The sequence below is a fragment of the Staurois parvus genome, unplaced genomic scaffold (assembly GCF_062004578.1).
Source record: "Staurois parvus isolate SC_StPar_1 unplaced genomic scaffold, SC_StPar_1.0 ptg000012l, whole genome shotgun sequence".
Classification (NCBI taxonomy): domain Eukaryota; kingdom Metazoa; phylum Chordata; class Amphibia; order Anura; family Ranidae; genus Staurois; species Staurois parvus.
Genome location: NW_028317808.1, coordinates 7,535,914 through 7,562,440, shown reverse-complemented (window position 1 = coordinate 7,562,440; position 26,527 = coordinate 7,535,914). Strand labels below are relative to the sequence as shown.

General features: G+C 40.6%; 1 protein-coding gene across 3 annotated transcripts in view; it reads left to right on the top strand.

Moving 5' to 3' along the window:
- The window catches only part of LPAR1 (lysophosphatidic acid receptor 1), a 237,854-nt gene that overhangs the window by 49,013 nt on the left and 162,314 nt on the right, over positions 1 to 26,527 (top strand). The window contains exon 2 of one of the 3 annotated variants that reach the window (XM_089674721.1): positions 26,261 to 26,404. The exons of 1 other annotated variant lie outside the window; for it this stretch is intronic. The gene's annotated coding sequence lies outside the window, so the exon portion shown is untranslated. Of the gene's footprint in view, positions 1 to 26,223; positions 26,405 to 26,527 lie in introns of all 3 variants that reach the window. One more of the 3 variants, XM_089674724.1, reaches the window with a different exon arrangement.

Here is a 26,527-nt window from a genome sequence, read left to right as displayed (position 1 = left end):
TTGAACAAGCTGAACCCCCCCCCCCCTACTGTAGGGGGGGTGATTTTTTTTCTAAGGGTGCCGCCTAGAAACTCCCCCACCCCAGGGGATCTTTGCTTTACTCCAGGTTGTCCAGGTAGACCTCAACCTCTGAAAGGTTGCCAACACCTGCTATAAAGTATTTTATAGTGTCACCTATGAACAAAATTGTGTACTATATTTTTCAAGATTTCGCGGGCATGTGAATTATTTTAGGATTTACATTCTTGGTATCTTATTAGTCGAGGCAACCTCATCTTTTACATTTTACAAAAAAAATTGTACTATATTGAGTTTGTATACGCTATAATTAATGTACGTGTCCTTTTTACTGCAAATATGGTTGCATTAATATCATGTGACATTACAAATTGCATCTGCCGCCGTTTTTAGAAAATATGTACTGTTTTTAGAGTCTTATATAATTGTCATGCCTAAACTAGAATAAAAAAAATGGCTACAGCAGCAAAAGGTTGAAAATGTGTGATATATCAAACAGTCCAAAATCTGCTTAACTGATCAGGGTTCTCTTAAGGCAAGCCATAGATCAGGTGATTTTCCTTCCTGAAAGAAAATCCCTCAATTCCCCATTCAACAGAGTCAGTGTTTATGGGGGAATGCCTCCTGTGGAGCTATTTTGTTCTCTCGGCAGGGGAGCTGTCCCTGCCCAGAGAACACAATGATGAGTGCTGGTGGCTATAGCAGCAGGCAGTAATCACATGCTAAAAATTTGATAGACTGGTTGTACTTAAGTCAATCATACAATCAGCCTGCCCATAGATGGGTTGAATCTTGACCAGTCCCTGCTGAACCAGCCAAAATTCAATCCATCTATGGCCAGCTTAACACTTGTCTTGAATTATATTATACTTATATTGTCTTTCTTTAAATTGTAAAGCTCTGTGCAAACTGTTGGCACTAGAGTGTTGAAAAATGATAATAATAAAGATATATTGAATGTTATTTAGGCACTACACTGCACTGTGTAGCAGTCAAAAATATATTAACTCTATTTTAACCAGATAAGTTGTACATGTTAATATAAAGGGGAAATGAAAGCTATCTAAGCTCCACAGAGTATAATAACTGATGACATATGAAGTTCTCATCAGAGAGAAGTTACAAATTACTAACAAGTTTGTGTTCAGATTATCCATAATTCCCATTTCCTTTAAAGCATCATTGTCATGTCATGTGTGTTATCCCTCTAAAAGACTCAAGTGATGATATGTGTTTAGAGTATTATGGTATTTAAAGTAATACTGACCCTGATGAAACTTTCCATAACTCATTGGTCAGTCACCATTATCACAACCTCTTCCAGTCTATCATTTTTTCCAGATTTGATGGCGTCAGTTAGTCCTCCTCCTTCTAAAACACTGTAATTTTTCTTAACTACATCTTTTTGTTAATTGTGCTTAAATGCTATTTTTCCCAGACTAATGCACAGACCCTGCAGCGCCTCATGCCAACAAATCCAGCATTTGCCCATAAATAATGGCCAATGTCCTCATCCAGGCATTTGGTAGACTTTAATACATGTCATGTTTAAGCTCTCTCAGCTAATCATCTCCCTGGGACACCACGTTCTGCAAACAAGGTCATAAAAGAGCATATTTTTTCTCATTCTTACAAAGATTGACTATTCTACACTTGATTGACTTCATGCTAAGCTTGGTGAGTGTAACACTGAGATTAATTAAAATGCAGGCTGAAATCCCTCATTTGGCTCTTTATTAGACACTTAAACATTTGAGTGCTTTATGAAGTTTTAGGTTTTTGTTCTAATTGTTTAAATGTAGGTTTGTTTTGTACTTCCTCTCTGTAATGATCAACTGAACAGAAGCATATGTAACAAAAAAAAAAAAAAAAAAACCACAGGAGTCTGATGCAAAGTTCCCCCTTGGAGCTTACACAAATACATTTGTTCTATCCTTGGAATGCTACTTGGTAAGAAAATGGAAAGTACACAATTTTTATCTAGTTAGGGGTATTCACAGATATTGTAAATATCTGTCAAGTAAATGACTGGACTTTCCAGTCTCAGCACAAGAGGCATAGCAGGCAGCATCAGGTATTTAAACTAGACCTCCAGCATTGTTTCTTCTTTCCCATCCGCTCCTACCTCTTGGTGCTTGGTGGAAAACTGTTCTTAAAATGATACTAAAGGTTCTGTTTTTTTTTAAAATAACATATATGTTATACTTATCTGCTCTGTGCAATGATTTGCACAAAGCAGCTCCGAACCTCCTTTTCTTGGGTCCCCCGCCAGCGCTTCTGGCTCCTTCCCTCTGCTGAGTGTCCCTATATAAAAGCCGCTTGCTATGGGGGCACTTGTGCATACTTGTTCCTGAGCCCTGCTCTTTGTGTACATAGAAACACAGAGCGTGGATCAACCCTACCTCCTGATCTCTCCTCATTGGCTCCTGCTACTGTCAATGTATTATTTATTTATTTATTTCAGGTACTTTTATAGCACTGTCAAATTACACAGCACTTTACATATATATTGTACATTCACATCAGTCCCTAGCCCTCAAGTGGAGTACAATCTAAGGTCCCTAACTCACATTCATACATACACATACTAGGGCCAATTTAGACAGGATCCAATTAACCTACCAGCATGTCTTTGGAGTGTGGGAGGAAACCAGAGTACCCGGAGGAAACAGAAGGTCTTTTACCTTCATGCATAGAATGTATGAAGGTAAAAAAATCTTCAGCCTTTAGAACTACTTTAAATGTTCTCCTTCTGCTCTCTATACTGTGTGCCTTTGAATTTTCATTGAAGGACATTGCAACAGGCACACTTCCTTCCCAGCCATTTACAAGATGCACTAGCTGTCATAAACACACTACCTAGGCTATAGGAGGTGTCTTTCACTTCGCTGTCATCTGTGTGTGTCCAGGTGACCATTGTCACTGGGAGTGAAAGTGAGGAAATATCCAAAATTCTGAGTTGTCACCAGAATAGATCAGCCAAGAATTGAAGAAAAATCTCCTCAATGGGACAAAAAAACATGATAGTGGTTTTAAACATACTATTTATTCAAAATGAGAAAAAAAAATCTGACATTGGATATACATTAGGATTAATACGGCACACTGTACAGATGTGAATGTCACCAAAAAAAGAAGAGGTATATTTGAAAGGATATTAAAGGCATTTTTTTTTAAAATAACAAACATATTTATTTATTAATGGTACCTATATAGTGCTGTCAATTTACATAAATATATTTTCCCTAACCCTCAGGGATTGTGAAATCTAAGGTCCCTGACTCCCTTTTAAACATACACATGCTAGGTCCAGTTAAGACAGGAGCCAATTAATCTTCCAGCATGTCTTTGGAGTCTTGGAGGAAACCGGAGTACCCGGAAGAAACCCACGCAGGCACAGGGAGAACATGGACCCTAGTGCTGCCTGGCAGAAATCCTAACCATTTAGCCACTGTGCTGCCCCAAAGCACAAACATATTATACTGCTCTGTGCATTGGTTTTCCACAGAGCAGCCCTGATCCTCCTCTTCTCGAGCTAGCGCTCCTGGCCCCTCCCTCCTGCCAAGTGCCCAAGCCACTGCTCTGCAAGTACATTCACACACAGAGCCATGGCTTGGCCGTGCCCCTTCTCTCTCCTCATTGGTTCACTGGCTATGATTCAAAGCAGCTGGAGCCAGTGGAGAGGAAGAGTTCCCAGAGAGCTGAGGCTCTCGTGTACATTGCTGGATCGAGGTGGGGATCAGGTAAAAATTAGGGGGGCTGGGGGGCTGCTGCACACAAAAGGTTTTTTACCTTCATGCCCTGATGATCAGTGTCCAGCAGTGCCACCCACAAGTGCCCAGCAGTGCCACCCACCTGTGCCAATCAGTGCCTAGTAGTGCCACCCACCTGTGCCCAGCAGTGCCACCCACCAGTGCTGCCCAGCAGTGCCACCCATTAGTGTCCAGTAGTGCTGCCAGTCAGTGCCCAGCAGTGCCGTCAGTCAGTGCCGTAGTCAGTGCCACCTATCAGTGTCGCCTATCAGTGCCCATCATTGTTGCATATCAGTGCAGCATTATCAGTGCCTCCTCATCAGTGCCAGCTCATCAGTGTCGCCGATCAGTGCTGCCCATCAGTGCTGCTTATCTGTGCCACCTCATCAGTGCCCATCAGTACCGCCTCATCAGTACCCATCAGTGCTGCCTATAAGTGCAGCTTCATCAACGCACATCAGTGAAGGAGAAAAATTACCTGTTTGCTAAATTTTATAATAGAAACAAAGAAAAACTTTTCTTTTTCAAATTTTTTGCTTTTAATAATGCAAAAAAATAAAACACCCAGCAGTGAGTAAATACCACCAAAAGAAAGCTCTATTTGTGTGAAAAAATGATAAAAATTTCATTTGTAATGTACAGCGCTGAGTGAACTATTGGCGCTTTATAAATACTGTATAATAATAATATGGGTACAATGTTGCATGGCCGCACAATTGTCATTCAAAGTGTGACAGCGCTGAAAGCTGAAAATTGGCCTGGGCAGGAAGGGGGTATAAGTGCCCGGTAGGCAAGTGGTTAACATACAAGTGATCCAGACAAAAGCAGGAAGTGAGAGGAAATCCCTGCAAATTAAGGGCATTTCTAGGGGAACCCCCGGACACCAAAACTAGTGTCCCCATTGGAAGATTTCCCCTGTATTACTTTCATAAGGACAACCCAAAATTTGTGATTTTCTTTTACTTTCACTTTCAATAATAATGGAAAACAGGACAAATACAGAGAGTGAATCTCCTAAACGGGTGCACAGACAGCAATATAAACTGACAGGTGTCCTAATCCATCTCCCCTCTATCCAAAACTAAAAAAAAGTTTTGCCTTTAGTTATACTTTAAGCCAACCACACAAGGATCGAAATTCGGCTGGTTCAGGAGGGATTGGCAGAATTTCAATTCATGCATGGGCAGGGAGGTTGTACAGAAGTCCATCTACTGATCAACTTTTGTACAACTGTCCTGTCAGATTCTCCTCACTCAATCAACGTTGCATGCTATAACTTGCAATGCTGATCAGTGTATTTTGAGGGCAGGAGAGTCTCCCCCGTCAGAACACAATAACACAGTGGGGAGGATTCCCCATCTACATCAAGTGTGTGGATGGGGGAATCAAGTCAGTTTTTTTGTTCAACCTGCAGGTTGAATGAAAAAAAAACTGTATAATCTATTAGCTGTCTTAGTAAAAGGATTGGCCTTATCTATTCCCTATAATAAAAAACAAACAAACAAGTATTTATCCCTTGCAATGCTTGGGAGCCACTACGGTAACGATAACTTTTTTTAACCTAGAATTTAGTTTTATGGGTCTTCAGAAAGTATTGGTATTGCAGAGTAGTTCAGACAGGAAAATGATAATCTTGGAATAATGTACGCTGCCTTTCTAAAATTTTCACCTTAAAAATATCAGGAGCTGGTATGTGTCCTTGTATTAATTTACTTACCTTTCATTCAAACATTCATAGATATTCATTCTTGAAAGAGTTCTTACATTTTAGAGTAAGGTTTGAAAAGCTGCCTTTTCAGCATTAAAGTTAAATAACATTAACAACAACACAACAAAATTTTCTTCATAAGGGGTTTCCTACATAGAATTTAGTAGCCAATTGATGAGGATAATGAAACAATAGGCTGACCTTTTGTGCTTCCTCTGTCATGGCTTTCCCAACCTATTATCTGCATTTGCACCTTAGTGCTATGTATCAGAGAAGTAGTAACACAAAAGTGGGAATACAGTAGCTTTTGTATGGCTTTAGCAAGTCATTGAATGACAGTCACATACCATACTGTATTTGTAGTATCTTCAACCACTGTAATTGGCATGGCCACAAATCTGGCTCCAAAATAAAAAGATCTAAGGTTATAACTGCAATTTCCATAATCGATGGCCACTCACATTAAATAGCTCATATGTGATCATACACTTGGCCCCATCAGTAAACATCTAAATTGGGCATAGTTGGTTAGTATACATGCTGTCTAACCTGAATATGTGCACTCTTCTTTACCAAGTTTTGATAATCCAATATAGAAAAGAATATTTACTGTTGATGATTTAGGTTAAGCCACTGAATTAAACGTTTCTTGCAGCAGTCATTTAGTCATGCCAGTGCCTATCTCAAGGTGGGCCTAACTGATATTCCAATACGCTGAAGATCTATTGAAGACAATTTTTGACTGCTCTTTTGTCCATGGTTAAAAATAAATAATTCATAGTATTACAACAGGGCCGCAGATTATTTTTTGTTCTGGGGAGGTTCACATCTAGCAATTTAGGATTGTGGACGGAATCGCCGTGATTCTGCCCACAATTCCAAATCGCACTGCAATGCTAGCAAAACACTGCACACGTGATGTGCTCCATTTATTTTTAGTGGCACCACAAATGCAGTGCATAAATTGCTTAACAATCACAACAAAACCACAATACATTTTGGTGCCACTAAAAATGAATGAAACACAAACACGTCACATGTGCTGCTTTTGGCAGCATTGCAGTGCGACTTGGAATCACAGGCAGAATCACAGAGATTCCAATGACGATCTCAAATCTCTAGATGTGAACTGGCACAGGACTTAACGCAACAGCACTGGAAGACTCAGCCCAGCCTCAGTCACTGTCATTAAGGCCCTGTTCACATCTAGCGATTTGGGATTGTGTGCTGTGCGGAATTGCTACGATTCTGCCCACAATTCCAAAGCACACCGCAATGCTGGCACTGGCAAAACGCAACACACGTGATGTGTTTGTGTTCAATTCACTTTTAGTGGCTCCTCAAAACGCGGTGTGGTTTCGGAGTGTTTGTTGTGCAATAAATCTCTTAACAATCTCAACAAAACCACACCACATTTTGATGCCACTAAAAATGAATGGAACACAAACACGTCATGTGTGCTGCGTTTTTCCAGCATCGCAGTGGGATTTGGAATCACAGGCAGAATCACAGGCAGAATCACAGCGATTCCGCCCATGGTCCCAAATTGCTAGATATGAACTGACCCAGGGACCAGGGCTTAATGTAACAGCAGTGGAAGACTCAGCCCAGCTGCCCAGTCTAAATCAGCACCTTTGCCGGGTTCTTTCCACACAATCTCTTAGGGCTCGTTCACACTAGGCTGTTTTGCCAACGCTTGCCAAACGCCCCTATAGCGTTTGGCAAGCGTTGGTCCGGCGTTTGCGGAGCGTTTTTTAACGCTCGGCAAACGCCGCATGCGCGGTTTAGCGGCGGTTGCTAGGCGTTTGCCGAGCGTTAATAACGCCCCACAAACGCCTATAATGCAGTTTGAGTGGTGTTACCGCTCCGCAAACGCCCCGCAACCGCGTCGCAACCGCACCGCAAACGCCGGCCGGGCGTTTGCGGAGCGGCACCATAGACGAGAATAGGAGGCTTCAAAGCCTCCTGACTCGTCCAGAGGCGTCCGTTTTGCCGCGACGCAACGCGACGCGACGCAAACGCTCCCGTTAGAACAGCACCATGTGCTGTAATGTGCAGAATTGGCAGAGGCGTTTGGGAAGCGGTAAAAACGCTTCCCAAACGCCTCTCTGCCGCCTGCACACAAGGCTAGTGTGAACGTAGCCTTAGACTCTGAATGAAATTCCCCAGCAGCACACAGCGGTGGTAAGTTAGCCTGGCCCTGAGGAGAACACAAGAGGGACACACACACCTGGAGTCTGGAATGACTGGAGAGGAGAGCAGCAACCAGCACTTCATCCATATGGAGGGCAGCGTTCTGCACTGGTGCAGGACCCAGGCAAATCTCCTCCCCCAAGCCAAAGGTGGGAAATGGAACTGCATCCAATAACAATAGAGTCGTGGGTGGGGCAAATGCTCCCCCTCTGTTCAGTTGCATGGCAACCAGAACGGAACTGCAAGGAGGAGCCAATGGCAAGAGTGGCTCTGGGCAGGACAGACGCTCAGTGCTCCTGCTGCTTTAGACGGGGGTGAGAAGGCAGTGAGTCACTCACTGTAAGTGTCACAGTCCAGACTCAGCCGAGTCAGCCAACAGCTTCCTCCTCCCTCAGCCCATGGCCCAACCCAAGTCTGACAGGCTCAGCACACAACACCCTGTGGTCAGTGCCGGTTCCAGACTCCAGAGCGGAGGTGTGTACTGTACACTGTGTAGAGAGAGACAACACAGCAGTGAGTGTGTCAAGCACCAGCTTCAAAAGGCCAGCCCAGTAGTGCACATATGCTGCCCTTATGAAAATTAACACCCGTCTCTGCCTGCCGCAGGGGCCCGTCCAGAAATTATCTGCTTGGTGTTCCTGCTGTGCTGCTAGCCACACATGGCACTAGCAACAAGCAGCACAGCAGGGACACCATGCAGTTAATTTTTGGCAAGATGCTCTGGGGGGGGATTTGAACCCCCCTGACCCCCCCCCTTATCTACGTCCCTGTATTACAAAAACCTCCCTCTCTCCTCGTCTTTATTACACAGGGAGAAAGGAATTCTGTAGTTCACAGAAGGTATCTTGAAAAGCTGTTAACAATATTTGAAATTCTAATTCATTGCACTGGAAGTTTCAAGGATGCAAGATTTCTATCACGACCAAATGTTTTTTTTTGTCCTTGCAGAAATTGTACTTAGCTTGAATAAAGAAAACTAATGCAACCACTATATCTCAGAGATGGTGATCTGCAATATATATATATATATATATATATATATATATATATATATATATACATAAACACACATACTGTATGTATACACACACACATACACATTTTTGTTCTTGGGTTTAGACAAGTTTAGTTTGAACAACAACATGATTTTCCCCCATATGAAAACTCATTAGCATCTAACAATATTTATACCAGTAACTTCTCTTTCTGCTTGGAAATTTAACTTAAAACCGTTTTAAATTAAATTAGGCCAAATAGTTTTGCTTTTTCATGGATTGCCAGAAAGTTGACAAAGCACTCTTTTTTCCAGCTGTTTTCACTTATTTTTTAACACAGAGTTCTTATTTTTCCTTGAGCGTGCCATGATGAAAAAGAGAATTATAACACACGTCTGGTCCACTTATAAGCTGGCTGCACAATACAATCAGATACTGGTTGCTGATTATTGTAGCCTTCATTACACAGGCTGCTATATACAGCATATTATTGTATTACACTGGGATGGCTAGGGAAAATACCACCACATAATTCAGGCCTCCTGGAAACAATAGCAAGGCCCTATTTGTCACTTGGCAGAGACCATCTTACATGGATATTTGCACTTATCAATTACCATTATAAGTAAACAGATCTGATTAAAAGGTGGACCTGCAGCTCTAATTCCCAATACAATCTTGGAGATGCAAGAAAAAATGTTTTTAGGATCAATCATGAAGTGAGTTCCCTTTATTATATCACATTTTGTATTAATATGGTCTTATGTGATAATTCAGCTTTTTGTCAATGGTAGCACTTTGGTACCATTCTTAAATCTCTCAGGGCATCTGGTGGTCCATATCTGGACCCGCTGAGGCCATTCTTTTGGTGAAACACATTTACTGATAAGATACCTATTATAAACACAATCTACTGTCAGCACTACTAATTTAGCATAATAAAAGAAAAAAATTTCCTGGATTAAAGCATTTCTGGCGTCAGTAAAACAAAAGCTGTCATCCAGCCTCCTACATGATACAAAAGAAATTAAACAGTAGAACAGGTGTCCCTTGTAAAGCAACAGAGCTAGGACAGATACCCCATCACTAATGCCTTTCTTAACATGTCATAATTATGTTATGTAAACATATTTATTTTGGAACTAAACTGTATTCCTGAGATAATGACATCTCATATTTATAAACTATTAAATGCTGAAAGACTTAATCTGTTCGGAAACATAGCTGAATGATGGTTATTTGCCTGAACAGCTTGCAACATATTAAAGTTCCTTAAGCTACAATACAGCTCTCAGCATTTCCAAAGTGAACCATTAGAACAAGCAGGGCAGTACATTCCTACCTTAAATCCCCCAAAAGGTAACCCTCTCTATCCCTTCCTATAATCCTAACACCAATACTTCTGAAACCACAAACCCTCTCTGTAAATCTAACTCTAAGGCTGGCTTCACACCTACCAACTTCATACGCATAACATGCATTAGGGTGTTGCATTGCCATTATTTGAAATGACAACCCTACGTACTAAAGGAGGGCACTTCTGGTGTACTTGTGCTACAGTGCATTGCCACGCACAATAATGCATTACTGTTAGTGTAGGTGAATGTTCTGGTCCATTGGTAGCACATTCAAATGTATAGGGTGCCTTCATACAGCGCACATTAATGAGCCCCACTTGGGCTTAACATTGACCCTCCCATTAATCCTAACATTTATTTATTTCAGGTACTTACACAACGCTGTCAATTTATGCAGCGCTTTACATATATATTGTACATTCACATCTGTCCCTAACCCTCAAGGGGTGTATAATCTAGGGTTCCTAACTCACATTCATACATACACATACTAGGGACAATTTAGACAGAAGCTAGTTAACCTACCAGCATGTCTTTGGAGTGTCCGAGGAAACTGGAGTACCTGGAGGAAACCCATGCAAGCACAGGGAGAACATGCGAACTCCAGGCATTTGGAGCTGTGGTTGGGATTTGAACCAGCGACCCTAGTACTGCTAGGTGGAAATGCTAACCATTTAGCCACTGTACATTAGCCCTCTCTGTAATTTTAACCTCAACACTAATACCACTGTAACCCCAGCTCTAAACTTTCCTGTACCTGTAACCCTAACACTTACAGTTATGTGAAAAATAAGTACACCCATGGAATTTGGAGATTTTTTTCTATTTGATTATGGAAACATTAGATCTTCATCAACATAATGCTAAGAGAAAATTATGACATACTTAAATATAAAGACAAGGACATTTTGCTTTTCCAATTATTTATTCAACAAAAATACCAAGAGATGCAATGATGTACTGTGGAAAAAGTAAGTACATCCTTGGCCACAGAAGCTGGTTAAACTGAAATTATTTCTGGTCAGTGTTTTGCATAACTTGCCTCCAATCTCTGAGATCACCACTCCTGCATGCAAAATTCCTTCTGTTGCAAGATGTTTGTGGGTCTCCTTGCTTGAACAGCCTGTTCAAAATCTCCCCAAAACATCTCAATGGAATTTAAATCAGGGCTTTAGGCTAGAACAGTTCATAACCCCCATTTCTTCTTTTTGAGCTATTCCTTGGTGGATTTACTAGTGTGCTTCAGATTGCTAACATGTTGAAAGATCAATTTCTGGCTCAACTTCAACATTTGGACAGATTGCCTCACATTTAAAAAAAAAAGCGCACTTTTACTTTTTCAAGGCAATTTTTGGTGAAAAATAATTTACCAAAGAATAAACAATTGTGCCAGGAAGAACTAAAACATTTTTGCTTGCACATGATTAGACGATGGAAGTCAGCAGAGCTAAACCTCATTCACTAAGCAAAGGGAAAATTCACATGCAAAGTGAAAATTCTTTGTTACATTAAACTATATGCCTTTAGTAAATCAACTCCAATGACTGCAGGTTGCTCGTGCCCTGAAGCAGCAAAGCAACCCCAAACATTTCCATTGCCATGTTTCACGTTGTTACAAGGTTCTTGGGCAAACAACTCTAGCTTTGATTCATTGGTCCACAGCACTTTGTTCCTGAAGGCCTAGTCTTTGCCTATATATTTAATGGTATACTAAACTTTGCTCTAATGTTATTTTTGACAGCAAAGGATTTTTTCTGGCACATCTCAAAATCAGGTTAAATTGATTGCAATCCCTTTCTGAATGTTGATGCATACACTTTGACCACAACTGTTGTAAGTGTTACCTACAGATCCCACAATAAAATCTGGGGGGTTTTCAAGACTTCTTTGGTATTAAACCATCAGCTTTTGGGCTTGCTGGGCAGCAAGTTTTGGACAGATTAACAGTTGAAATCTACACCACTTGTAGATTTTATCTTCCTTAAAACGTCCAAAATTAATTTCAAACAGTTTGGCAATCATTTTAAACAACTTGCCAGACTCACAGACACTTTAAGGCCACACTGGACAGCTCATGAGGTAGCTCATGATAAAATCTTTAAAGATCCACGGCACAAAAAAATAACACAATCTTATGTTGTGCTTGGCCTTTGTGGCTGATCTAGTTCACAACAGTGGCACAGAAATCTTTTTTTTTTTGTCCTTATTTTCTGTAGCTCCAGAATCTTGTCAACCTACCAGCTCTCTAATGTAAACAATGAGCAGAGAATTCTAAGCTGTTAGAAACTCACTTAAACAGACTTTAGGGTCTTTGTTTTAATCTTTGAGAATCATTTACTTCACATTACATGCAGCTAGTCAGGTCATTTATGGCTTGTTGTAAAGCTTCTTTATTGCTTGTTAGGAATATGTAAATTATGTAATGCCCATAGTCAGGGCAACTTTAATTTGTTGACCTTACATTCAGACGTTTAATTTTCAGTAAGCAGAATATTGAATCATCTCCTCTTCTGCAGTAAATTGTAAATTACAAAGCACTAGTCAATAGGGTATACACCTAAACAATATGTAATATGCAACAGTTTGTAATACCAGTATTTTAAGTAATTCAGGATACTTATACTGATGTTATGCTAGATTTAAAGTGTTACTAAAGGCAGATTGTTTTTTTAAATTAAATTAACAAACATGTTATAATCACCTGCTCTGTGCAGTGGTATTGTACAGAATGGCCCCAATCCTCCTCTTCTCTGGTCCCCCAATGGCGATCCTGGCTCCTCTTCTTTGTGCGTCCCCATAGCAAGCCATTTGCAATGGGGGCAAATGCTGTGTGCTCACTCCCGATCTGTGAGTCTATGGGGCCACGCTCCATAGCACCACACTAAGGGACTTTGGGAAGAGGCAATCCCCCAATCCCCCAATGGCGATCCTTGCTCCTCTTCTTTGTGTGTCCCCATAGCAAGCTGTTTGCAATGGCGACACATGCTGTGTGCTCACTCCCGATCTGTGAGTCTACGGGGCCACGCTCCATAGCACCACACTAAGGCTCTGAGGAAGAGGCAAGTCCTCGAAACGCGTCAGCCTTTTGGATGTCTATACTCCCTATTGCGGACTGTTTCTCAGCGTGGTGTTGACCCAGTTGTTCTTTATGATGTGTCTTGACTATATTGTCGTTTGTGAGTACAACACATACTTTATTTTTTATTAAACATTTTTTATGGTAATGCACTAGGCCTGTGCGCCCTCTGTTTTTTCTTTCCTCACTAAGGGACTTAGCCCTGCCCCTCACCCTACTTCCTCTTCACTGCATTTGATTGACAGCAAAAAGAACCAATGGCTCCTGCTGCTGTTCGAGTCACACAGGGTAGATAGAGCACAGGGAAACTAAAAACATTTTTTATCATAATACAAGCAATGCATTAAGGTAAAAAAAACATTTTTAGGTGTAGTATCACTTTCAGGAACATCAGTTTTGCATTCTTGTGTATAACAGAGAGCTAAGCAGTGGACTACACATGACAGATTCATCACGATGTGTATGTGAGCTCTTGTGGGGTTTAGACATCTTTTAGAGTCATTTTGATAACATCTTCTCATGTCAGAGACGAGATGAGAACATGACTGCAGCTGTTGGCAATCACGTATTATGTTCCTATCATTTACAGCATCTCACTATTGTACATTCCTGGAAAAAATGCATGTCCTGGATGGGAATGTGGTTACAATTCAACATTGTTTTAGGTTAGTTCTGACATAAGCTATGCTTACATTCTGACAGATTTCTCTCCACATTAGTGTTTTCATAAAATTCCTTAGATCCCTCTCCAGATTTGAAATGCATGAGCCTGTATTAACCACACACCTCAAGTTATACCACAGCAAACCTCTCACTAGACCAATAAAAATAGCAGTTGTTCAGCGAAGAGCATGCTATATTTGTTAATACTCTTGAATGGATAATGACAAGCTAGACAGAATATTACCTTCTGAATTTCTTTGCCTTCAAGTGTCATTAGAGAGAATATGAAGCCTGGAAAAGAAGCATTGAACCCATTAAAATAAGCATCAAAAGAGAATGACAGGGGCAATAATGCTGGTATTGATCTGAAAATGCTGGTTGCATAGCAGTTACTATGCCCCACTATCTATAGTAGTTTGGACCACTGAAATGGAACAGATGTGAATAAAAAAGGTAAAAGTCTGTATTATTTTCTTGCAGCATCCACTTACCGCTCCTGTACATCACGTGTAATGCATGAATGCCAGCAGTAGGAGTAACAAAAACCAGTCAAAAAAAGGGAGAAGGAAAATAGGATTTTAACAAAGTTGATACGCTCTCTCAGAACAAACTCAACAAACAGTCAATATAAAATCATTAGGTTTTATTGCTAAATTCCATTTAAAATCGATTGGGGTAACACAACCCCCAAGAGATTGAACCAGGATATATATAAATCCTCATAATGAATTGATTGAATCTTTATTAAATTCCCTTTCTGGGGGGCGGTACAGCTAATTATGGTTCATTTTTACTTTTATCCTGATTCAATCTCTTAGGGGTGGTTTTACCCCAATCAATTTTAAATGGAATTTTGTAATTAAACCTAATGATTTTATATTGACTTGTTTGTTGAATTTGTTCTGAGAGAGGGTATCAGCACCAATAAAAATCTAATTTTTCATTTTCCTTTTTTGACTGGTTTTTCATATATTTAGGAGGGATGTGGTGACTGAACAAATCAACTGGACCTGCTGTTTTGATCAGTAAGCATAACAAGATATGGGCCTAGTGATTGGCAAGTGTTAATAGTGTAAAAACAGACACTAGCCAGTCAAACACACATCTCTTGCAAACAAATTAAAGCAGAACTCCACCAAAAAAAGAAACGAAAAAGAGAAAAATTATTATTGTCCATTTAAAGATGAAATAACTAGATTTTGCTGCAAAATTCAAATTAAAGAGGAGCTTCTGTCACTTGTGTAAAAATTAGAAGTCAGCAGCTACAAAAACTGTAGCTATTCACTGTTAATAGAGACAGTCACCTGTCCAAGGATCTAACGCTGTCCTCACCTGTGCCATTTCTTCACCGGCCTTTGGGTCCCCCCAAAAGATTATGTATGCAATTAACATACAGTCTTTTCAGCATGATTTTTACATGTAAACCCCTCCCTTCTGTGGACATTCAGAGACTGCTTCTGGGACCACCATCTAGGACAGGGGTGATCAACCTTTTGAAGAGCCTGGGCTGTCTAAGTGATTTGGTAATCGGTCGAGGGCCACAATGAAATGAATTGGTACACAATTACATTTTTTTTTATATTTTGAAATAGCATAATGAAAATTTTAAGCAACAATCAGGATTTTCCATGGGACCAAACCCCGTTGAATGTTTACCCACTGTTTAATCACAATCACAATTACAATTTTTTATTAAGTAGATCACCATTAATCCCACTCAAGCACTTAGGAGGAAGCAGCTGGGGGACCCCTGGATACATCTGCTGTATACAGGTGTATGGAGCAGTGAAATTGGGCTTGTATCTCTGTCCTGCAAATGCCTGTCTCTATGGACCCCCAGCCTGATATTATCCAAATAGAAATAATGAGTACATTTAACTTTCTACATACTGTATCCAGATGCCTTATTGTGGTTTTGAATGAGTGTGCTAAAGTATCTTCCCTAGGGGCTTTCCTACTGGGACAGATGTGAACAATTGAGATCACCCCACTCCTTACTGATGAATTCTTTTCCTTTCTCTCTGGGGGGGTTGTGTTGGCTTTTGTGGCATACCATTTTTGGTATTTTAGATTTCTTCTCGCTGGCGCTTTTTGTAGTCCAGTATATGCACCTTTTGCTCTTGAAGAAGCGAAAAACATGGCGAGCTATATGTGATGGTGGTGATCCAAGTACAATTATATTTGTGCGATTAGCTTGATTATTATGTACTTTTTCCAGCATGTGTGGTGACCACTATATTCGACATACGGGTGCAGGATGCTTCTATGTCTCATTTTAAACTGCTGCAGGGCGGTAGGGCTGCACAAAGTCACATATATATATATATATATATAAATACGTGATTTTTTTTATTTCCAGGTAGGGGGCTGGAGATTCCCTGCCGACACCTGGCGATAACCAAGGAACAGTGAAAGGGGAGAGGTCTGTGTGTAAACAACACAGATCTCTCTCCTGTCAGCACCGAAATGCTGTTTTGTATTGCTCTGCATAGCAGAGCAATACAAAGCAGCATGCTTCCCTAGTAAAATACACACAGCTTACACAGTAAAACAGCACACAGTTGACCCTTTGATTGCCCCAGATGTTAACCTCTTCTTGCCCAGTGTCAATAGTACAGTATAATTTCTTTCCGCAGTCCCGCTATAAGTCACTGATCAGCGGCATTACTAGTATAAAAGGTTTTTTACAGTATATATACTGCCATTTGTAGACACTATAACTTTCACGTAAACTAATTAATTTACATGTATTGAGATTTTTTTTAGCAAAGACATGTCTCAGAATACATTTTGGCCTAAATTTATGGCGAAATTTGATTTTTAAAAATTTTTTTACTGCCCATGTTTAATAGCAAAAAGTCAAAAATATTGTTTTTTTTTTCAAAATTGGCAATATTTTTTTGTTTATAGCACAAAAAAAAACTACAGACGCAATCAAATAGCTTCGAAAGAAAGCTCTATTTGTGGGGAAAAAAGGACATAAATTTAATTTGGGTGCAGCATTGCATGACCGCACAATTGTCAGCTAAAGTAACTTAGTACTGTATCACAAAAAATAGCCTGGTCGGGAAGGGGGGGTAAATCCTCTGGAGGGCAAGTGGTTAATAAAGACTCTATATTTTTTAAGATAATTGGTGTGGTTCCTATAAAGTCCATGGACTGCAGTCCAATATATATTGGTTTTCTATTGAATTAATTTTGGATGTGGTACTTTAGTACCCATTAGGGTAACAATATATGTTTTTTCCACCCTGCATTGTCTCACTCCCATTGATTGATTTAATTGATTGAAACTCAAGTGTGACCACCAAAAAAAACCTCAGAACCAGCGTTGCAGCCTTTGCAGCTATCCCTTGAATTGCTAAAACAAGGACTGTGGACCATCTAAACAAAAAACAATAGACCAGGGGAGTGCATGCCCTAATAGCGCAATAAACTTCTTTATTAATCAAAGATAAAATTACATATAATGCACTCACATGCTCCAGGAATGACACCAAGCTCATCATACAGCTGTAGGAATCCACCTTCAGAACGCCTGTATGGATGCCACTAGATGTAATCCACTCAGCTAAAGGCTTCTCTCCCCATGTCTGGGTGTTAGGAAGGAAAGAGAAGAGCAGAGAGCCGGACAAAAGAGTGGCTTGTGTATGACAGCCACCGGGATTATGGAGGATTGGCAATCATTCAGTAAAATGGAGTGCACCTGAAGGAGGCTGTGTGGCTTGCCGTGGGTTTGAGGTCTTGGGCCACATCAGACGGCTCAGTGGGCCACATTTGGCCCATGAGCCACAGGTGGAGCATGCCTGATCTAGGATGTGACATTAGCAACTGCAGCAGACTCTGAGTTTTCACTCAAACAACTCTAAAGTATTCCCTTAAGTTCCTCTCCTGCCTGATATTTAACAGTTATGTAAGAGAGGTGAGGGGAACATCGAGGAGCTGGCCCAGCACAGGCAGCAATTAGATACTCCCAGAAGAGGGCTATGTTGTGCATGAAGAGAGGGGGCTGTGCTACGAAAATAACTCTTTCTGAAGTAGTCTCATTTTCTAGCATGTTCAGAGACACATTTCAATTGAATAAAAAATTATTTGTGGAAAGGAAAACATTACAAGAAAGTGTTTAAAATGCTTGATTTTTCTGAGTTTGCCTGCATCTTTTTTTAAAAATTGGTGTCAGGGCATCTTTAAGCAGTGTAATATATTCAATAAAATACACAGCAAAATGCAGGAAGGAGGCTTTAGGTTGTTAAGGGGTGTAATGTTTTACTCATTGCTCCATTGTTAAATATACTTCACTGAGTACAATGAGGGTCAGAGTGTATCATCCATGGCTGCTTGCTTGCTATTCATGTTTTATGTCAGCTCTCCAATCATGTGTCGTTTGCAATGCTTCATTGTTTATTAAAACAGTACGATGAAGAACGTTTTTTTCTGTAGACGTTTCACAAACATTTCTTACATCAGCAACATTTTTTAACTGTGACAGCAAATTGCACATCTGACAGTCTGTGATTTACCAGAACATCTTTATATGATCTTTGATAAACCAAGGCATCTCTACGTGACGCTAACCTAGAAGATCATTCAAAAATACTATTTAATCGTGACTGCCAAAATTGCTGTTGTATGTGGAAGGTCCATTTTAAGGATTCATCAGTGAGATTCAGTCTTACATATCAGTCTGGGTCAGGGGCGGACTGACCATTTGGAAACTACCCGAGGACCCGGGGTCAGTAGGGGGCCCCATGAGATGCCCCCTGAGTACCTTTTTCATAGGCTTTTTTGAGTTTGGGCAAGGACACAGGGGCCCCATGATCCCCTATTGCCCGGGGGCCCATATGCTGTCAGTCCGCCCCTGGTCTGAGTTTAAAAAGGTACATTTTACCAATGCCAAACCCATCCTGCTGAAAATGAGCCTTAACTCCCTTTTTCTTCTTTAAACAATATTGTGCCCCCTCTCAGGAAATTAAAGTTACCAAATCTTTGGGGGAGGAGGGGGGGCAGATACCTGTTTTATGGGGATTGCATCCCGCACTTCCACCTTTGTTGTCTAGCAAAAATAATGTCCACTACTGTCTAAAGCCTCCTGGGATACTTACGTCATGCATCCCAGGAGGCTTTGGGGCAATGTGATGTACACTGAACATGGGCAGCCATGCTTCATTTGGGCACCAGCTGCAAGAACCCCGAAGAGAAAATCAGCCCCTTGATGACATGAGAAAAGAAGATTGTATCATGGGAAATAGCTTGTGGCAGCCTTTGGTGTTTTACAGCATTGGTGGATGTGTTTTGAGCATAACCCATGAAGCCAAGTAAGAAGGCAAAATCAAAAAATAACATGGGGGGAAGTTCACCTTAAAAGTTACTGGCATTCACAAAGCGCCAGTACATTTTTAGTGAAGAGCATAGAAAGGTGGCCACTTTTTTAAAAAATGCTTGTTGCCTCACCCTCATACAGATCTAATGGCTGCGATATATTCTGAATCTCTTACCTGGAACTGTACAAATTAGCAGATATCACCTCTCTCTAACTTCATATCAGGGGCGGACTGACCATTTGGAAACTCGGGTCGGTAGGGGGCCCCATGAGATGCCCCTGGTACCTTTTTCATAGGCTTTTTTGAGTTTGGGCAAGGACACAGGGGCCCCATGATCCCCTATTGCTCTGGGGCCCCATGAGTTGTTAGTCCTCCCCTGCTTCATATGCTGCATGCTTGTTCTAGGATAGTGACCCAGACACTACCTAAGCCAGAAGATCACCATGGCAAGCACTATGGCAATGTCTTCCATTGTTTTCCTTTAAAGGTCAAGGAAGTCAAACTGAATACTTCTATTGGGTAAGTTGCTCTGAAAGTGCTGATGTTACTTCATCAGCATGGCAGCCAGAGAACTAGTATTTTTTTTAGAAAGGGTTGTCAGCAATGACAGGTTGCATTATCTATCACCACTTTAGACTTCCAGATCAGGGACTCATAAAGACAGAGACAGAAAGGTAACTTGTATTATTAGAAATGGTCCCCATGGCACCCCGTGTAATTCGCTCAGTTCAGGTTTCTTTTAGCGGCTATGTAAAACGGCATGATTTTTCTTTTTTTTTGTACTGAGACCCTGTTACTGTTATACTATTGGAATCTGAGTCATAATAACTGGAAGAAAAATGGAAATGTTAATCTTGGCAACCAGATTTCAGCTGCTGTCATTCTACAACTTAATAGAAAACTAAAGCATGCATCTGATTAGTCGATACAGCCAAGGTCTCCTCTTTAAACCTCTTCCAGTTCTTGGGGGGGTTAGCAATCTGTGTTCTTCCGGTTTGATTGATTGGCTTGTAACCTATTCTTAACCCCAGAGGTGTTCTCAGTACATACCCCCTTTTATGCTTCTAATATATTTATTTTATGTCTATGTATTTCCCATATTCCTATAGTGTCAATATATTTTTCCGTGCTTTACAGAGTACACAGGCCATTCATATCAGTTCCTGCCCCTGAAACAGCTTACAAAGCCCCTGCAACAGTCATCACAATACACATACTATTTTTAAAGCTCAAACTTTTCTTTTTTGGTTTTGAAAGGGTTAACAACCCTGTCGAGTGTATTTTTTGCTGTCTTTGTACCAATGGGGAAACTTTCATTCACTTTCTGTTCCAATGACAAAACATGATATTAGAGTGTATCTTCCAAAGTGAGAGGAATTCCACTCTTAGACAACTGTCTCTGGAATGTGTCTTCACTGAAGAATTTTCCCTCACCTCCTGTTCTGGGGACAACTCTAAAATTCTGAGATTCTCTGCACTTTTTTCACCAGGAGTGATGAATCTCCTGAAATATGGACACAGACAGACATAAACCTTAACAGGGGTCTAACCTTTCCCCACTCTCCCCAATCTAAATCCTAGACCTACACTATATCTGGGGGTTTCAATAATAAAAAAAAATTAACTGGATTAAATACATTATTGAGCCAGAAATCAAGATGGAGAAATAAATTTAAAGTGATACTAAACACACACTGTTTAATTTACATTATCCCTTTACTTTCGGTATATGGATGATGACACTGTGATTATTGTAATTAAAAAAAAAAAACATCTACGTACCTTTTTTCCTTAATCGATATACAACATGACCCAGCTCTTTCCCCTCACATGTTAAAAAAAAAACAGTTTTTGGGATACAGAGTAAAAATAAAGAATTAATATCAATAAACTGTTTAAAATGGCCTTACAAATATATATTTGAAACTAAATCTGTACTAATTTTTGACAAAAACATGGTGTGGGGACAGATTTCTCCTAGTCACAGGCTGTGTCAGGCCCCTCCAGCCTGTGTTTTAGAATAACGGGGAGAAGCCTCCATCAATCAAGATGTAATATCCAACCCCATTGTGTTTAGCTGGTTAGTGGGCATGGAGGAGGGAAGAGGGATTGGGCTCTCATTCACCTCTCTGTATACACCCATGTGTGAATCTATAGTCACATGGGCTGCTCAGATGTGATGGAAGGAAATAATCTATATTGTAAATACACTGAAAACTAAGTATGTGCACTAGTTGCCAACACTGCTCTGCAAAATCCCAACTGCAGTGGGGACATGGACAGAAGGGGGAGATAGAGAACATCAGAATCAACCAAGTGTTTTGCAGAATACAAAACACATCACTAGTTATAGCTGGTTTGTGTATGTGTGGTTTGCTGTTTTTATAAAAAAAATAAATATGATAAAATCCATATAGTTCTTTTTCAATTGTAAAACAATACAAGCTATTACCATCACCTAATGTGACTGGTGATGATGATGATTTTGAAAATCAAGTGAAGGGCGTATAGGAACACATTGAGCATTACACTGGGGTCTGTATTCATAAAAAGGGTAAGAATCCTTGCTCAGGACCTGGTTAACCTACCAGCTGTTTGAATCATTACAGGAAACTGGAGAACCCAAACAAACTTACATGAGCATACAGAGAATATACAAACTGTGTGCAGCATTATGACAGGTGGAAATTGATCACAGAGTTGCAGGCATGGCCACCACATTGTTGTGTACATTTTTTGGTGGGGTGGGTGAGACAATTCTTTAGTGGTTAAATCATTTCCTAACATCCAGCTACTGTCTTAAACGTATGGTAGTGTTGGTACTGAAAAAGCACACACTCCCTTCCATGGAATTCATCCATCCAATTTGTTAAAATAAGCTCTATGTAGTCTTAAGAAGCCTACTTTGTGTAATTCATTCCCTCCTAATCATTGTAATACACATTTCAAAGAATGCTTCCTCTGCCTATCCTCCCATCCATGTTCATTGTGTAATCAGGACAAAGAACGGAAAGTAATACTTTTTTATTCAACAACTAATAGCCCTGGTCTTGAAACAATTAGCCTTTCCTGTTTTCATTCCATATGTAGTGGCTCTGATAGTATTTATGTCTTTATGAAAGTGCAGGAAACAGTTGAGAATGTTTCCACAGGTTGCAATCAAGAATCAGAACACTGGCTTTGTGTTTGAGAACAAAATCCACCATATGATTAAATACATATTATAGCTGTCCATCTAAGATAGTAGTGATTAGCAGATGGCCTGGTCTCATCATCCCTCACGCCAGCTTGACTTAACTACACTGCTGGAAGTAGTGGAGAGTGGTATGTGGATTGTATAATGAGAAAGCAGACATGGTCCTAGGAGCCGACCTCAGGGAGCTGCTCTCCTACCTCCCCACCAAATATACTCTCTATTCATAAAGTTACAAAAAGTAAGCAGAAGTTCAGTGTTAATGTTGGTTTGTAAAAAACACTTTGATGAATAATGTATACTTTTTAAAGGTCAAGTCCAAGGCTTCAAAAATATAGTTATGTGTAGATTATTGTGAGCTAAGAGCTCATTTGCTTCTTACCCCTCCAGGGTTAACTAGAAGGACAATTTGCTCCTTCCTCTATGAAACCAGAATTGAAGCAGCATATGTCTGAAAGCACATGCTAGACTTTCTGTAGTGTAAAATAAAAATCCAACAAGATGCCCTTGTAAAAACTAGGATATGAACGATGCTGGCAACAATATTGTGTGATCAAAACATGAAGAGCAGTTTCTATAGTTAGCAATATGGGATGGCAGAACTACTTTGGTAAGCAAATACGGTAAAAAAGTGTCAAATTCTAACCACTGACTAGTATTGTCCATAGTAAGGGCCAGAGCATTTGTTTTTGAGATCCATGCTACTTGAGAATAAGTCCTTTTATATGTGGAAGAAGAGTGTCATGCAGACAAGGGTCTGACATAACCACGTAGACACCTAATTTTCAGTTTCAAGTGGCAGTTGTCTTGTTGTGAGATCACCCTAATTGGATAGAGGCGGGACCTTGGATGACGTAACGACCCTCTTTCAGCGACAGCTGTGTGGTAATTTTTGCCGTTTGTATGCGATATTGCACTGGTTTGCTTAATCTGGGTCATAAAACTGTATATATCTGGTGCGATCTTGCCTCTTTCTAATGTGAGTGCATGTTAATTCCTTTTTTGGAGGAAATACAATTTTATACAGGATAAGCACTATTCTAGTGTTCTTTTTGCATGTGGAGGAGAGGATCTGAATACTAGCTAAGGAGATTTACATTGCTACATCAAGGAATCTGCCATGGTCCATTTAAAGGGACAATAGTGCATTTTGATCAAGCATACTATGTGAGGTCAAAAAAGTGGAGGTGAGCCCACATCTGGTAGTGGTTATACACACAGTGCTGTTGGTTATAAGCACAAGTGGTGGCACAGATTTAGACACAAGAGGCAGAAACTACAATTAATTGTGAAGGACTTTAATAAATATTAATTATTTATTTGTTTTGTATTTATTGTGTATTGTGTTGCAATATAACATTGTTTTACTGTATGGGGTGAGATAATTTATTGCTAGTGCTGCACTGGTTATATGTATATATTTGTTTATTGACTAATATGAGAGTCACGTGTGTTTAGCGGCTGATATATTATGTAATTATTATATCTTTGAGATTTATTTTGATACATTATATTTTACACTGGAGGTAATACTGTGTAATGATCACTAGCAAGTGCTGGTTTAAAATATACATAGTAAGAAAGCCTATTGTAGTGTAGCACCCTTCTAGTCAGCTAGGAGGGGCTAGACCTCAATTGTTAGCTAGGAGGGCTGAGTAGCAGCCTGGGTGTGATAGCTAGCAGGGGTCAAACTCTGGTCACAGCTGAGAGGTTCTGCAGACCAACCCTCTGGAATTTCCCCCTTCTATAGAACTTTGGAGAAAGGTCTAGAAGCAGTGGCTGGATCTGAGGAGTGGCTGACCTGCACTTTTGAGGGAGCCTGGCCAATCCCCAGCAGGAGGCTTGGCAAAGGGCCAGGGCAACTCTTAAACGTGATTGAGCCTGCTCAGCTGCAGGTGAGGCTAAAGGCAGGAGCCTGGAAGGGGGCCCAGATGGAGAGAGGGGCTCACCTACAGGCAGTGGAGCTGGAAAGGACAAAAACTGAGATCCTCACTGGCCCCCAGAGCAGGGACCACCTGTGGAGCAGGGAAGGAGCTGCCCAGCTAGAAGGCCTGGTAGCAGTCATCATCCTACCAGCAGCATAGGAGAAGGACTGAGTGAGTAACCCTGGACCAGATAGGGGAAGGAGTACTCTGGTGGGAAACAAGATTCGCCACCTACTGGGGCTGTCTAATTTCTTAAAGGGACAGGCACTGGATCCCCTGCTCAGGGATACCTCCAGAGAGCTAGGTAAAGAAGAGGAGTTTATCTAGGGGCTGGGGTGGTACTATAGGAGATGCTGACTAGCTCTCCAAAAGAAACTACGTTGCAGTAGACTTGTAAATAGTTCAAGGAAGTTGTCCTCAGTTCATCGGTTCTATTGGGCATCCCAAATACCCCTTACCCCATCCAAGTTGAAATACCCCTAATAAAATATCAAAAACAAGCTCAAGTACTCATTTCTGACTCCTGGATGCAAATTGCTGTAGAAATGTGTGTTGCCTGGCTGTGCAGGACTATAGAGGGACCTAAATACTCAGCAACTCCTAAGGGGGTAGTGCTACAGTAGCAACTTGCAAGTTCTGTGCATTATATCACCCTACATTGGAACTGTACTGTTTTTACAAGAGACATGAGACACACTTAACATATTCACATTCTGTTATGTTCTGTTGCCTAATGTCTCATGCACACTGGTTGTTTAGCTCCAGTGCATGTGGCTCTGGCTTTTAGGTGTGGGTGGAAGGTGCAAATGCACCAGTCAGCCCCGCTAACAGCAGCCTGTTAAACTCTCTGAGAGCCCAACAGATGCTGTGGCTGGATGGGGATGGATGTTGCCAGGGACACATACACTGGGCCCTAATGCCCAGTATGTGCAAAGGGCCTTAGCTATCAAACATGCAGTGCTTTGTGTTATATACTGTATTATATATACAGTCACCACATATATAATATGGAAAACAAAGCACTGTGTGCTATATATCAGACTTAAGCTGAAAATTCACCTAGGAAAGTAATGAGTATGGTCATAATATCTTTTGAAGTAATAAAGTTTCAGTTAGGATGATATGACCACTGCCTAGGTTTTTTGTTTTATCTATAGCTCACTAATCATATTAATGTCCCGTGATCAGGAAATTATTGTTCCGTGAGATCTGGACTTTTTCCAAGGGTTCGCCCAGGGTAAAAAGTTTAGGATACACTTTTGTACAATATGGAACAAATGGGCAACTGGAATTTCAAGTATGAAATTATTTTATTAGTGTGTATTAGGGGCATGTGATTTTGAGCTAAATACCTCTAGATCAGTCTTTTTCAACCAGGGTGCCCAGGCACCCTGGGATACCCTCAGGTGTCTTCAGTGGTGTCTTGGCAAAGTGCCTACAAATTGCCCAAAAATTGTATAAAAGCCAGCAGGTGGATCAAGCCTACCTTTTAGAAACATAAAACCACAGGCTTTCATTGTGCGCCATTAACACCTTCTAGTCGCCAGCATCCTAACAACCAACAATGTCACAAGTTGATAAGGAGGATGTAGGGCGCCTGCACAGCAACCTTGTTTGTCCGTCCCCTACCCCTCTCTTTCCACAGTGGAGTCACATTAGCTGAGTGAGGGAGAGAAACTGAGGGAAAAGAAAAACATTGGAATACTAGTCAGTACCAGTGTGCAAAGGTGTGTTTGCTTTATACGACTAAATCACCTCTAATCTACTTGGGTGTCCTACATATGTGGATGATGCTGCTTTATGTAAAACTATTAGTTTTGTTTTTTACATTTTAGAATGAAGTGCCTCTATACTGTGCATAATTTTAAAGGATACCTCGACTAAAAAAAAAAGGTTGAGAAACACTGCTCAAGATTACTGGTGCAGAATTATATACTCTAGAAAGCTTTGGCTGAATAATTATACCTGTTTTGTTCTGCATAGCTCTACTTTATACATTTATGGAATGTGCATTATTCCAGGATTCTCAAACTTGAATTCAAAGTTGAATATTTCCAGGACTCGTCAGACAACTTCTTCCTCTTGAAAAGTGTTGGAGATCCTGCATAGAACTCTATTGGATCCAAGCCCAGTGGAGGAAGGAGGAGGCAGACAAGTCGTGTACAGAATGGGAATTTAAAGCAGCTGACCAGGGCCATGAAGGTGAGCATTATTAATATTTACTTCCCAAGTGATCTGCTCTGAGTAAAGTACCCATTAATGTTAATTCAAAACATTTTAATGCTCCTTGAAACATTTAGGGTTTATTTCCAAAGGTAAACCTCA